Source organism: Lithobates pipiens, unplaced genomic scaffold, assembly GCF_037356315.1.
Source record: "Lithobates pipiens isolate NorthernLeopardFrog02 unplaced genomic scaffold, aLitPip1_a1.2 Scaffold_23, whole genome shotgun sequence".
NCBI lineage: Eukaryota > Metazoa > Chordata > Amphibia > Anura > Ranidae > Lithobates > Lithobates pipiens.
The window spans coordinates 272,143,704-272,156,687 of record NW_027507785.1 but is presented as its reverse complement, the minus strand read 5'-3'; the positions used below and the strand labels follow the sequence as shown (position 1 = coordinate 272,156,687).

Here is a 12,984-nt window from a genome sequence, read left to right as displayed (position 1 = left end):
TACTAGCCTGAATGTAGTCCCATCGTAACGAAATTATGTCATCACGTTCTGAAAGATCGGATTTTTCGACAACTTGGCCCGACCGTGTGTATGCAACAGTTTCGGACACAATCCGTCGGACTAAATCCAACGGGCAAAATCAGACGGATTTGGTTGGCAAAATCTCAGACCGTGTGTACGTGGGCTAAGACTTCCTCATCTGAGTCCCTATTTCACGACGGCTATTCTTGACACTTAAATGCATTGCATCTAAATGACTGTCCCCTCTCTCTCCTACACTGGAGGAGTGGCATTGGCAAGAAAATTCTACATGCCTAATAGAACATCATCTATATAAACAATAGGCACCCCTCGTAGGTTTGAAAAGGTACAGGACCCGTGGTTACAAACCCCTGGCTTAGCTCCTCTATATCTGGTATCTATATGGATTTTCCAATGTTAGCAAATATTTCAATATGGCGGTTTCTTGCCGTGTCCTCGCATCTCCAAAAGAATGTGGCCAATTGCAACATCCATGATGGTGTATAGAATGTTAGGAATGAACTTACTTGTAGGCCGCCACAGTGTTAGTTTAAGGGTGGTGGCATTATTATAGATGTGGCGTTGCATATGTCATTTAAAGAGGGAGTCCGCCTGGAGTCCGCGTTTTTTTTTTTTTTTAAAAGCCAGCAGCTACAAATACTGCAGCTGCTGACTTTTAAAATAGTGACACTTACCTGTCCAGCGCGCCCGCGATGTCGGCACCCGAAGCCGATCTGTCGATCGTCTCCCCGGTGCTGCCGCCGCCATCTTGGGTATGGGAATCAGGAAGTGGAGCCTTTCGGTTTAATTTCCCGGTTCCCTACTGCGCATGTGCGAGTCGCGCTGCGCAATAAGGATGGACCCGCTGCCTCTGGGATCTGTGTGTTTCCCAGCAGGCAGCGGGGGACTTTCGGAAAGGGGCATAATCTATGCCCCTTTCCGCAGAGAGCTATCCCGGAAGTGGGTGCAGATACCTGTACTGTACAGGTACCTGCACCCCCCTCCCCCATGAAAGGTGCCAATTGTGGCGCTGGAGGGGGGGAGGATTCCAATGAGCGGAAGGTCCACTTTAGGGTGGACCTCCGCTTTAAATATTTAATGCATTGTTCTCTGCTGTATTTTATGTACATTTTCACAGGATGCAGCACCCTACATACAGTAGTTCAGGGATAATCAGCATGGTGCAATAGAGATGTTTTACTTACGCATAGATTGTTCTTTTTCTGACTTCCTCACCATATGTTTTAAAGAGTGTTGAATGCCAGCATTGTTTAGGAATGTAATGCTGCTGTTCATTGAACTGTACATTCTTTTTCCTTCTATGTTTGAGTTTTTTGTGTCTTTTTGTTTTAAACAAAACTTTTAATAAAAAATATTTGAAAAAAACAAAAACTGTTGTTACTCCCAGATCCATCCTGAATTTTTGTAGCAGGCTATTAAGTGCCCTGAATGAGCAAAGTACAGGTGCACTTTAAAACAGTGGAAACTAATAAAGCCTTTCTGGACAGCAGTTCAACAATACATGTTTCAGCTCTGTGGTTTCAGCAGCGGAAGATTTGGCTGCTCAATGACCAGAGCACTTTTTGCAATACGGCACTGCGTCGCTTTAACTGACAATTGCGCGGTCATGCAATGCTGTACCCAAACAAAATTGATGTACTTTTTTTCCTACAAATAAAGATTTCTTTTGGTGGTATTTGATCATCTCTGCGGTTTTTATTTTTTGCTCTATAAACAAAAAAAGAGCATAAATTTTGAAAAAAACACAATATTTTGTACTTTTTGCTATAATAAATACCCCCAATTTTTTTTTAAAATATATTATATATATTTTTTTTTCTCAGTTTAGGCCGATATGTATTATTCTACATAATTTTGGTGAAAGAAAATTGCAATAAGCATATATTGATTGGTTTGCGCAAACGTTATAGCGTCTACAAAATTGGGGATCGATTTATGGCATTTTTATTATTATTATTATTTTACTAGTAATGGTGGCAATCTGCAATTTTTATCATGACTGCGACACATCGGACACTTTTGACATTTTTGGGATGATTGACAATTCTATAGTAATCAATTCTATGAAAATGCACTGATTACTGTATAAATGTCATTGGCAGGGGTTAACAGTAGGGGGCGATCAAGGGGTTAATTGTGTTTCCTGACTGTGTGTTCTAACTGTAGGGGGAGGGGACTGACTATAGGAGATGACAGATTGTGGTTCCTAGCTATTAGGAACTCACAATCTACATCTCTTTACAGAAGACACACGTCCCTGTTCTGCCTCTCGTGCCCGCAATCGCTCGTGGCCGTGGTCATCGCGACCCCCAGTCATGAGTATAGGCACCCCCCGGGCACCTCTCAGCTAAGCAAACCCTCTTGCCTGTATGAGCCTAAGGGGTGATGGATTCCAGGAAGTAACTGCTACATGAATTATCTGCCCATAGTCAAGATGGCCCCTGACAGAAATGCTAGTGGTGTTTTTCTAAGTGATTACTCAGCAAAATAAAGCATGGGGTCATGGATGGGTGAGTTTGATTTGAAGATAAGGCCTCATGCACATAAGTCATTTTAGAAAATGAGCTGCAAAGCAAGGAAAAAGCAGCTGTAAAAATGTGTTTTTAGAGGCGTTTTGCATTGGCATTAATGTGCGTTTAGCTGCATTAGCGTTTAGCAGCTTTTCTCTGTCCTCTTCTATTTTTCACTCCCAAATTCAATTACTACAGCTTAAAAACGCTAGACATTAATGTGCTTTTTCCTGTGTCAGGCGTTATTACAGCTGTAACGCTGCTACTCTAGAACGCACTGGCCCTGTTTTTTTAATTGCAGCTTTAAAACACCTATACCAATTACAGCTCCTAAAAGCCTACAGTGGTGTGAAAAAGTGTTTGCCCCCTTCCTCATTTCCTGTTCCTTTGCATGTTTGTCACACTTAAGTGTTTCGGGACATCAAACCAATTTAAACAATAGTCAAGGACAACACAACTAAACACAAAATGCAATTTGTAAATGAAGGTGTTTATTATTAAAGGTGAAAAAAAATCCAAACCATCATGGCCCTGTGTTAAAAAGTGATTGCCCCCTAAACCTAATAACTGGTTGGGCCACCCTTAGCAGCAACAACTGCAACCAAGCGTTTGCAATAACGTGCAATGAGGCTTTTACAGCGTCCTGGAGGAATTTCGGCCCACTCATCTTTGCAGAATTGTCCTAATTCAGTTACATTAGAGGGTTTTCGAGCATGAACGGCCTTTTTAAGGTCATACCACAACATCTCAATAGGATTCAGGTCAGGACTTTGGCTAGGCCACTCCAAAGTCTTAATTTTGTTTTTCTTCAGCCATTCGGTGGTGGACTTGCTGGTGTGTTTAGGATCATTGTCCTGCTGCAGAACCCAAGTTCGTTTCAGCTTGAGTACACGAACAGATAGTCGGACATTCTCCTTCAGGATCTCTTGGTAGACAGCAGAATTCATAGTTCCTTTTATCACGGCAAGTCTTCCAGGTCCTGAAGCAGCAAAACAGCCCCAGACCATCACACTACCACCACCATATTTTACTGTTGGTATAATGTTCTTTTTATGAAATGCAGTGTTCCTTCTACGCCAGATATACTTGGACACACACCTTCCAAAGAGTTCCACTTTTGTCTCATCGGTCCACAGAATGTTGTCCCAAAAGTCTTGGGGATCATCAAGACGTGTTGTGGAGAAATTGAGACGAGCTTTGATGTTCTTTTTGCTCAGCAGTGGTTTTCTCCTTGGAACTCTGCCATGCAGGCCATTTTTGCCCAGTCTTTTCCTGATGGTGGAGGCATGAACGCTGACCTTAACTGAGGCAAGTGAGGCCTGCAGTTCCTTGGACGTTGTTGTGGGGTCTTTTGTGACCTCTTGGATGAGTCGTCGCTGCGCTCTTGGGGTAATTTTGGGCGGCCGGCCACTCCTGGGAAGGTTCACCACTGTTCCATGTCTTCGCCATTTGTGGATAATGGCTCTCACTGTGGTTCGCTGGATTCCCAAAGCTTTGGAAATGGCTTTATAACCCTTTCCAGACTGATAGATCTCAATTACTTTCTTTCTCAATCGTTCCTGAATTTCTTTGGGTCTCGGCATGATGTGTAGCTTTTAAGGAGCTTCTGGTGGACCTTACTGTGTCAAGCAGCTCCTATTTAAGTGATGCCTTGATGGTGAACAGGTGTGGCAATAATCAGGCCTGGGTGTGGCTAGAGAAATTGAACTCAGGTGTGGACAACCACAGTTATAGTATGTTTTAACAAGGGGGGCAATCACTTTTTCACACAGGGCCATGATGGTTTGGATTTTTTTTCACCTTTAATAATAAACACCTTCATTTACAAATTGCATTTTGTGTTTACTTGTGTTGTCCTCGACTATTGTTTAAATTGGTTTGATGTTCCGAAACACTTAAGTGTGACAAACATGCAAAGGAACAGGAAATGAGGAAGGGGGCAAACACTTTTTCACACCACTGTATGTGTGAATGGACACATAGAATAATACGGAGAGGCATTTTTAAGCTGTAAAAAAAAAACACCTGATGCCCCTAGGAGCAGCTGTAAAAACATTCAGTGTGCATGAGACCTTAAAATTAATTAAATAGCACTTTTGGTTTGTGGCACTCAGATACAGCGTAGTTCTGCTTATCTATGAACAAACAATAAGAATTACAAAAGTATTGCAACCATGGACGTCACAGATTATTACATGCCACTTACAGTTTAATATAATGTCAGGATAAAACCAGCCACATAAAATAACAATTAATATCTGCCAAAAGGTGTGCACCACACTGTCTGAACGCAATTAAATATCTTATACCATAAACCTGGAGTCTTCCCCTTACAATTGAGGAATGTTTTTTTTAAACACCAACCAAACCAGACTGATCCCATATTTACAAGGATATGCATAATAAATATTGTAACAAATGCACAAGCTGGGTACACTTTAAACTGTCTGATAATTGCTTCTCACATCTCATGTAAAGGCTAAGTTCGCCTTTGTTCACTTTTTTTCCTAAATTCCAGCTCCCCTACGTACCAATATACCCTGTTTCCCCGAAAATAAGACCTAGTGTGATTGTCGGTGATGGCTGCAATATAAGCCCTACCCTGTTTCCCCAAAAATAAGCCCTACCCTGAAAATAAGACCTACTAGGACTTTAACTAGGGCTTATTTGGAGGGTAGGGCTTATATTGCAGCCATAACCGACAATCACTCTAGGTCTTATTTTCGGGGAAACAGGGTAGCATTAATGTACTTACCATATTTGTCGGCATATAACACGCATCTTTCCCCCCTTAAAATAAAGGGTAAACAGTGCCTGCGTGTTATACACCAATATTTGTTTTTTTACCAATGCAGGGTGGCTATTGGGCGGTCCGCCCCACGTGCCACACATTGGGGGGATATAAGGCCGCACTTCTCCTGGCCCTGGTACAGCACTGCCAGCATAGTTTGAACTTTAGAAAAAAATCACTTACCAGCCCCTCCTGTGTCACTGTGTCATTGTAAATGGAAGCTTCTAAATACCTCATTAGCGTTCTTCTTCATTCTCCGCTCTCCTCCTCCTGCTCCTCACCCTTCTCCTCTGAATGTAGCTTTAGCTTGGAGGAGAGCAGTCATGTGACCGTCCATGAAAATCAGAGGAGAGCAGTCATGTGACCGGGTGCAGGAAAGAGTGGCGCTAATGAGGTATTTAGAGGCTTTGATTTACAATGAGAGTGACACAGCTTGAAAAGGGGCTGGCAGTGATTTTTTAGAGACTGCAAGGGGGCTTTATAATGAAAGGCGGCTGTGTAATGTGCAGGAGGCTGTGTACTTTTCAGGGGGAGGGGGCTGTGTAATGTAAAGGGGGCTGCATAAAGTGCAGGAATCTGTGTACTGTGCAGGGGGCTATGGAAAGTTTTTTTCCTGAAACTTCCCTCTTAAAATTAGGGTGCGTGTTATATGCCTGTGCGTGTTATACGCCAATACATACAGTTATTTTGCAAAAATAAAATAGCTTTCCATTAATTCTACGCAAGCTTACCTCTCTCTCTTCACAGCGGTTTAAAAACACTACTCGATTACTTCTGCCTTACTTTCTCGACAGACTTTAGATCATGACACAGGAAGGAGTTGACCAGCTGAGGGTAGATGATGCAGGGTTTGTGCTAATGGGATCACTGGTCAACTCCTTCCTGTGTCATGACCTAAAGTCTGTCCAGGAAGTAAGGCAGAAGTAATTGAGCACTGTTATTAAACAAAGTAAGCCTGTGTAGAATTAACCACTTGCCACCCGCCCTATAACAAATTGACGGTGGCAAAGTGGTTGCATAATCCTGATCGGACGTCTTATGACGTGATCAGGATTATGAGCCGCTGCGCGCCCCCGGGGGCGTGCATCACGGCGATCGTTGTTGCGGGGTGTCAGTCTGACACCCGGCAACTACGATCTCGGTAAAGAGTCTCCGTCGGAGACTCTTTACCACGTGATCAGCCGTGTCCAATCACGGATGATCACAGTGTAAATAGGAAAAGCCGGTGTATCAGTGCCCATCCATGCCCACCTGTGCCGCCTACCCATGCCCACCTGTGCCGCCTACCCATGCCCACCTGTGCCGACTAACCCATGCCCACCTGTGCCACCTATCCATGCCAATACGTGCCAGCTATCAGTGCCAATTTGTGCCACCTATCAGTGCCCATCCGTGTCGCCCATCAGTGCCACATATCGGTGTCCATCAATGCCACCTCATCAGTGCCACTTCATTGGTGCCACCTCATCGGTGCCCATCAGTGCCGGCTTATCATTGCCCATCAGTGTAACCCCATCAGTGCCCATCAGTGAAGGAGAAAACGTACTTATTTGCAAAGTTTTGAAACTGAAACAAAAAAAAAAACATTTTTTTTTTCAAAATTTTCGTTATTTTTTTATTTGTTTAGCAAAAAATAAAAACCGTAGAGGTGATCAAATACCACCAAAAGAAAGCTCTATTTGTGGGAAAAAATGATAAAAATTTCATTTGGGTACAGTGTGGCATGACCGCGCAATTGTCATTCAAAGTGTGACAGCGCTGAAAGCTCAAAATTGGTCTGGGCAGGAAGGTGTTAAAGTGCCTGGTATTGAAGTGGTTAATGAAAAGCTGTTTTATTTTTGAAAAATAAGCACACAAATGCTATAATGGTACATGGAGAGCTGAAAAAAAAAAGGTGAACAAAGGTGAATTTAGTCTTTAACCACTTCAGCTCCAGAGGGTTTTACCCCCTTCCTGAGCAGGCCATTTTTTGTGATACGGCACTGCATTGCTTTAACTGACAATTGCATGGTCATGCGATACTGTTCCCAACTTAAATTAATGTCCTTTTTATCAAAAATAGAGCTTTATTTTTCTGGTATTTGATCACCTCTGTGGTTTTTATTTTTTTGCGCTATAAACAAAAAAGAAAATTTGGAAAAAAAAGTATATTTTTTACTTTCTGATATAAAATATATCCAATAAAAAAAAATCAAATTTCTTCATAAATTTAGGCCCATATGTATTCTGCTACATATTTTTGGTAAAAAAAACAATAAGTGTATCAATAAGCGTATCCTCCTGGGAGCTGTGATGCATGCCGCAGACCCACCTCCTCCCCTTCTACCTAGGGGGGTGGAAATTCTTGCGCTATGCATCTACATCACCTTCTGTGTGTTGCAGGTGTGGTTTCACTGCTGTGGCACCACCCTTCCTTTCCATGATAGTACCATCTGGTGGCTAGATGGAGGAGTGTATTGGCACCGACGCTGGGTGGCTTGCTGCCCAACCAAGGATGCCTCCCTCCTGCAGTGTACACCTACATGGCATTGGTGGGCATGTGATGGCCATGCCCTTATAGGCTTCACCCGAGGATGTCAGATTCACTTTGATGTGTTGTCTCTTACTTCGGTTCAGTACATGAATCACCTTGGATCCCTGGACCCTATGAACTAGTTCAATTAGTAACTAGAATTCACTTCCAGTTGCACTGCTCTGCAGTTTTTTATTCAACCTTTCTTGGTGATGTGTTTTATATCCCTATCACTTTTCACTTTTTACACCTTGGCTACCTCCAGGCTGGAAAAAGAATGTGAATATTTGCATTTAGTTAGTGGCAACATCTAAATGAGTAGAAATGTCCTCCCTCAAACATTTGCAGTAGCTGCATAGCAGACATGAATAATAGGGAGGAATTTTAAACAATTTCTATATTCCTGTGTGTCATCTCATCAAGTTTAAGGAATTTCTTTGCTTGTACAGCTCTCTTTGGCTAATGCCACATTACATGTCAGTAGGGTTATGTTCTGGACACTGACCTGATAACTCCAAAATATATAATTTTATTTAGTTTAGGTAGCTCTTTTTGATTTATTGTAATGTTTCTGCTCACTGTATTTTTGTATTAACATCTATCAGGATTCAGATGGCTGGACCACCACCCTGAAACTCTCCTGTAAAAATTTCTAATACAATTTTGAGTTTATATTATTTTCTATGATAACAGGAATTATTGTCCAAGTCTATTGAGCCTGTTCCCTCTGCCATGCTTTACAATTAGGATAGGTTGTTGGTTTGTGGCACTATTTTAGACACCAAACATAGCACTGTATGTTCAGTCTTTGATACATCTTCCCCAGAGTCATTGTTCTGGAAGCATTTTAAAAACAGTGAGATACTTTTTGCCAAATTTTAAGCTGACCTTCACCCAACAAAACAACCCTTTTCACCTTGCACCTCCCCCTTCTACTAGATATTTTTTTTTTTGGAAAGGACTCTTTTTGTACTGCAGCACATCACTTCCTTATTTCTTGCCTAGGCAGGAATGGTGTAGCACCCCCTTTTGCCTCCTGGGATGTCTATGTCACAATTAAATCCCAAGAGCCAGCCTTATGGATGGGTGCATGCACACTACAGCATTCTGTGGTTGCACAGACGTGCTGCAGGTCTTTGCACCTTCTAGAGACCTGCAACACATCTGCACATGCACAGAGGTTTCTCACACATGTGCACAAATGCCACATGTTTTAAGGTTTCAGATACCAGCGGTGTATACACATGTGTGAGAAACTCAGTGCATGCACAGATGTGATGGGTTCCCAAAGACTTGGCACAGGCTTTCGCTATGTCTGCACACACATGAGACATTCAGAGATGGCCTTGTGGGTAAGGAGGGGCGGGATGGAAATAACAAGGACTGAAGTTCTGTTTTAAGAATTGGTGTTTGGCCAACTTAAGTTTGATCTTTGGCAAACTTAAGACATGCAGCAGTATTTGCTGTTCAATGATGTTCTCATAATGGATGCACGAATAAAGAGTTTGGAGAGTTTACAAGATCTTTACAGGCCCCTTGTTTATGTTGTAGGTCATGCTCTCTTTCACCTTCTTTGGCACTGCAGGTCAGTTTTGCTGTGATCTTTGCAGGATGCCTGATCACGTGAGGTCCTAGAGCAGGGGTTTCAAACTGGTCGCCCTCCAGCTGTTACAAAACTACAGGTCCCATGAGGCATTGCAAGGTTGACAGTTACAAGCATGACTCCTACAGGCAGAGGCATGCTGGGACTTGTAGTTTCACAACAGCTGAAGGGCCACCAGTTTGAGATCCCTGTCCTAGAGGGTTCCAAAACAATATAAATTAAAATGGGATCTTTTTGAAGGTTGAAGAAATTCTGAACTTTACTTTTAAGATCCAGCAATATATATAAATTAATCTATGCTTATGTGTTACCAATTAACAGTTGCTGTAGAACCCTACCTGTCAATGTTAATTTGGCCTTTTGCATAATGCCCACTTGTAGAAAATAAAGCAAACGTACTGTATTCCCTCAAGTGGTAGACAGTTTGACTGCATATTGATGGCTGTGAACTAGATTGCTTTTGATATATTTTTCAACTTACATCTAATACATTTAGGGCATGGTTAACTTGAACAAATCTTTCTTGAGTAAAAAAAAAATCTTTGTTTGCCTTTAAACTACACTGCTAATATAATTGTATTGATTGAAATACCTGCAGCCACTTTCAAGATCTTGTTAGAGGTTTGCCAACTTTCTTCATCAAGGATCTTGACTCTTTAAATAAATTGCTCATTGAACACAAAGCAATGTAAATGTTTGTGCGTATTGGCTTTTTTTTTGCCTATTATTGCTTGAATGCAAATCATATCACATTCTAGGAGACATTTATTTGAGGAAGTTCCAAAGAGTTTTGAAAATGTGTTCTCACAAGTGAAACCAAGGAAACCTGGCCCCCTCAATGTTACCAAATAGGGAGTAGGAGGAAGGCTTGGCAGTAGTTCTGTTGTCTCTGGTAACATCATAAGAAGTAAGGTTACAGTGTAAAAGGTTTTGGGCTGATAATGGAAATATTGCAGAAGCAAATGGTACTAGTTGTTATTTACATTGAATAACTTGTTTTGTTTCATTCAAAAACTATTCAAATAAAATTATATACACTATCCAAAGTATTAGAAGTTTGTTCTGACCCATTAAGCTATAAATTAACCTACTTGCTTCAAGTAACAGTTTTCTGTTTTGACAATCACTCATATTTCTAAAAGAGCTCCCAAGGGCAGATCAGCTTAAATTAGGTTTCTTAACAGAAGACCCTAATGTCCTCTGCCACCAGGGTTAGAAAGCTATGCCTAAAAGTTGTCAGCTATTATAATACTAGGTGATATATATTACTAAGTTACTATGCTGGCTTTGCTTACTACTGTGTATTAACAAAAAAAGTATCAAAAATAATGTTTCTTTAATAATACATGTTTCATTTTCTTTCTGTATCTATTGTGAGGGAAGAAAAATGGTAGGATATGGGAAAGGATAAGGTTGGAAAGTAAATGATAGGGTGATACAAATGGGTAGAAAGGATGTACAGGAAAGAAAATGAGAGGGTAGAACAATGTGTAAAAATGGAATATAAGTAAATAAAAACCTGCCCTTAGTGTAATCAATGTAGTTCTGAAACCAATTCAATCAACAGTAGCACTCTAAATATTGTACACAGCACCATAAATCATAAATCATAATATAAGGACGTGTTGTGTTGTCAATCAATATTCAAGTGCCTTCTCAAAAAGTGCAAATAGTATCAATATATGGCAAATGACTATATGGTTTAAATATTCACGTTGCATGATTATTTAAACCATGTGGGCATTTGCCATATATTGATACTATTTTGTACTTTTTGAGAAGGCACATAGAGTCAATTGTATATTGATTAACAGCACAATATTAGAACAAGAATGTGTTAGGAAAGATTATGATAGAATGGCAAATGGATGGGAAAGGAAAATATGGGTTGGCAAAGATATTAATGAGGGTAGAAAATGGATTGGAAAAAAACTGAAGGACCAAGAAAGAAATAGATAAAAGTGAAAAAGGGGTGGAAAAGAAATGTGAGACAAAAATGTAATGATATGGTAGGAAAGGTAAAGCAGCAGAGTTTATATATTTGTATCTTCATGCGGGGTGATGCCGACTAACACATATATTTTTGTAAGGCACCATCTCTTTCTAATTTACACAGTATATATTTTCATTTAATTTATGTTTATGTTTCACAAAATATAAACCAATGGCAGTGGTACAATTACTTTAGATAGGTAGCTAGTACAATAATCAGAGGTAAACAACATCACATGAGCTACCAGTAAAAAGTGGCACAAACAGGAATGACACTTCAAGAAAAGAAACTCATCATGTGGTAGGGATAATTGATATCAGGGAAGGGGAGGGGGAGATTGGCTAGGAAGGTAGGGGGCAAAAAAAGGGAGGGGTTAAGGGGGGGGGGCAGTGTGTGAATTTAAAAGAGGCCAGCAGAACAGCTAAATGAGAACCGCAAGGGTATACATAGAAATCCAAGCAGACTTAGGAGGCCTGGACTACATAGTCATCTGTCTCTGCGTAACCCACACTGCCCAAATCTTCTCAAACTTTTTCAGGCAGTTATGTCCCAGATACATTAATTTATACAGAGGTAGGGCCGTATTTACTAAAGTTTTCCATTGTTGTACTGTCAGGGGGTGTGATTTGTTCCATTGAAGGAGAATTGCCTTTCTAGCATAAAAAGCTTTATAAAACAGTTTTTTGGCTTGGGAAGCTTCTTAAGTACAATATCACATATACAAAGCAGTAAAGGTAGTGGATCACAGGGAACCAGTAATTTACCAATCAAATTAATGCCATTAACCACTCCATTCCAAAAGTCCCACAGCTGCGGGCAAGACCAAACCACGTGGAAAAAAGTACCAGTGTCAGAATTACATTTGGGGCAAACCACCTCCCTAACGGTTTACATTCTTGCCAGACGAACGGGGGAGTAGTAGGCTTGATGTAAAACTTAAGCTGAGTGAATCTATCTCATGCAGAGATCAACTACACAGTATAATTGAACTGTCTCCCATATATCCCAGTCACGGGACCATAGAGATATCTAAAAAAAAGAAGGGGTTAGAGCAGTGCCTCGTGAAGCAAACCATAATACTCAAGAGCTAAAAGTAATTAGCTTTATTACAAATTTAAAAAAGATCTTTCTGAAAGATAGAAATGCCAACTTCCCATTAAAACATGACACATATATCATAAAGCATAACTTGTAGATAATTGCCAAAAATGCAGGTCAGTTGATCTTAAATGGATGTCATGGAGCAATGCATTTTGCCAAAGCTTGATCAGGATCCCATGAGACGGATGCAACTCTAAATGCGTGAGGCAATAATCGTTCTTACATCTGCAGTGGCAATCAGCCCAACCAAAATGTATAAGAAGACCATGTAGTGATCAACGAAAATGTGGGGGTGATCAGCACCACTCACCCATCAGCCACCTGATGGGTGAGACCATTTAAACTCCTTGATAATCTGAAACACAAATTTTCAACCCCACAGAACCTTAAAAAGATTAGTCCAACAGAGTCATGTCGTCACCACTGACATTC

The 12,984-nt window shown here is 40.9% G+C and overlaps 1 protein-coding gene across 3 annotated transcripts in view; it reads left to right on the top strand.

Annotated features, from left to right (window-relative positions):
* PAPPA2 (pappalysin 2) overlaps positions 1 to 12,984 on the top strand; it is a 366,677-nt gene that overhangs the window by 350,808 nt on the left and 2,885 nt on the right. The gene's annotated exons all lie outside the window — the stretch shown is intronic.